The sequence below is a fragment of the Lynx rufus genome, unplaced genomic scaffold (assembly GCF_022079265.1).
Source record: "Lynx rufus isolate CCGP_SWC_20201006 ecotype Redwood Valley unplaced genomic scaffold, mLynRuf1.p SCAF_3, whole genome shotgun sequence".
NCBI lineage: Eukaryota > Metazoa > Chordata > Mammalia > Carnivora > Felidae > Lynx > Lynx rufus.
The window spans coordinates 2,778,203-2,780,928 of NW_025814845.1; positions in this window are offsets into that span (position 1 = coordinate 2,778,203).

The window sequence follows — 2,726 nt, forward strand, 5'->3', positions numbered from 1 at the left end:
CTGAGCAAAGACCTGACTGAAGAGGGAGAGGGAGCGGTACCCAGCCCCCGTCCGTGCTCTGGCCTCGCCAGATAGGAAGCTGTCCTCCCCTCCCTCCCCCCTCGCCCCCTGCCCCAAGCAGATGAAGGAGCCCATGGCCCGGGGCTTTCTGGAAAGAGCTCAGGGTCCCCCAGCTTGTGTGCAGGGGGGCAGATTTACACCCAAGCACGCCTGACTTCAAAATGCACGCTCTTTCAAAGCAAATCTGCCAGAGCTCAGGCGGTGAGCCAGGCTCCCGGAGAAGAGGTGGGGGGGGGGGTCCACTAGCTGGGAGCCTCCTGCTGACGGCCTGCAGGGGCCCGAAGGGGGCAGGTCCTGCGGGGGCAGAGGACGACCCGCCCCATCAGGCAGCCCCCAGCTCACAGCCAGCCCTCCTCCCGCTGCTGAGGGTGGCGTGTCCACTGGGGGTCCGATATCAGACGCGGTGGGAGTCCTGACACCCCAGCGTCCCAGCACCTGTGATGTGGCAGGACGGCACCTTCCCCCCCCGCCCCCCTGCCCAGTCCTGCCCCGCTTGCACGTGCACGGGAGATGTGAGCCGCGTTCCTTCCTTGAAACGGGAACTGGGGCCGGAATGAGTGTCCAGAGTGGAGAGGCAGCCTCTCGGCCCCGGACAAGAAGAGCGGGAAGGAGATGGCGGCAGATGGGGCCTCCGCAGGCAGAAGATTCCAGATCGGGGCTGAGGTCACCGACAAGCCTCCTGATGGCTGGGAACGCGGGCCGTGGATGCAAGGCGGCCGTCCCCCGCCTGCTGGGGTCTCCGGGAGACACTGCAGGGCAGTCCGCTTCTTGGAGTCCAGGCGCGGCTCCGTCCATCGGTGAACTGACACGGGGTGAGATGTGCAGCCAGTTTGGGGAAATCTGAACGCTGAAACTGGCATCCCGTCCCCGCGTCCACATCCAACTGACCCGGTTGCTGGGGAGACACTGGCAGTGAAACCCTCGTAAGACAAACGGGGGACCAAATCCCAGCCCAGCCCCAGGCCCCCACCGTGCGGCCGTTGGCGAATCCTTTCGGAGCGCTCCTCCTTCCTGTGGAAATCGGGGTGACCGGATGGGCCCCGGAGGGCTGTCCCGAGCTCACAGGGACACCGGCCCAGAGTAGTCTGATACGCGTCACACCCCGAGCACGGTGGGGGGGGGGGGGGATTGTCGGGGTCCAGCACGTGAGGGACGGAGCCCAGATTCCCACAGACACACGCGGGAGCAATGGCTCGCTCCTCCCGCCGGATGTCGCGTAGGTGCTGACCCCGAAAGGGAACGTGATTCTCTGAGGTGGACTCAGAGAACGATGGTTTCTGCAAAGGTCTCCACCCCGCGTCACCGCCGACAGAGTCCCAGGCCCGGTTGGGATCTGGGAATATCACCGCAGACAGCAAAGCTCCTGGCAAAATTGTAGCACGTGCCTCTAAAGAACCCCCAAATGGGGAGGGCCCCCTGCGTGCAGGTGACCCAGGGGAAGTCACCTCTCCTCGCTGGCTCTGGTTTCTCCAACTTTCCTACGGGCACATGACAGACGCTGAGGCCCAGGCAGGTAACATCAAGAGGCAAAGAGGGCCCAGGGTGTAAGACAGTGGATGTTGGGGTGGTCGACACGCTGGCCTTTCGTAAAGGGGCCGACGTTCCTAATTCAGCCTCTCTCTGCCAAGCAGAAGTGCGGGTCCAATGGCACCAGATCTTGCTGCTTCTTCAATTTTTGTTTAATGTTTATTCCGTTTTTGAGAGAGGGAGAAACAGAGTGTGATCAGGGGAGGGGCAGAGAGAGAGGGTGACACAGAATCCGAAGCGGGCTCCAGGCTCCGAGCTGTCAGCACAGAGCCCGACGCGGGGCTCGAACCCACGAGCCGTGAGATCATGACCTGAGCCGAAGTCAGAGTCCCAACCGACTCAGCCACCCAGACGCCCCTTCCTGCGTTTTCAAAAGAGGCTTAAAATTCACATTTTTATGCGATGGCTCCAACTTTTAAATATTAGCAGCTTAAGTCTGTGGTTTTGGTATTTTTTGTCTTGTTTTGTTTTGTTTTGTTTTGTTTTGTGGAAACCCTATATGCTTCGAAGTAGGCCTATCTTTGCGGGGTTGACCCACAGCCTGCAATCATGCAGGGTCCTGGGAGTCCTGCCTGCCAGGTAGGGTCCTTCTGGGAGGAGAGGAGGTCTGGCAGGTGTTGGAGGAGGGAGGAAGGACAGGAGAAGGGGATTTGTCTTTCTGACGACCAGGATGCGATCTCAAACACCTCCAGCGGCCAGGCAAATTCCAGCAGTGAATGAATTTCTGTTTTACTAGGGCTGGGAGCCCCCACATGCCTGGCGGTTTCCCTCACCCTGCCCATGGCTCTGTACTGGGCCCTGCATTAAAGCGCGCCTCAGTGGGCCCTTTTCAGTGGAGTTTGCTTCCTGCGTGACATAACGTTACGAGCTAAAACTCTCTCAGGTGCCCAGATGAGGGAAGGAATACTCTGGGTACAAGTCCCAGCTCTTTTCCTTACTATGTCACATCTTTCTATGCCTCAGTTTCCCGATCTGTAACTCCAGAGAGCTAACGGACAGGATGCCTCATGATAATGTCGAAAGCATCCAGCCAAGCCTTCTCTGCCAACGGGGTAACTGTGAGCCTGAATTTAAGCAACAGTAGTATCCACACAACGATGGCATTTTCTGGAAGGGAACGGCCGACAGTCTTTAGACAG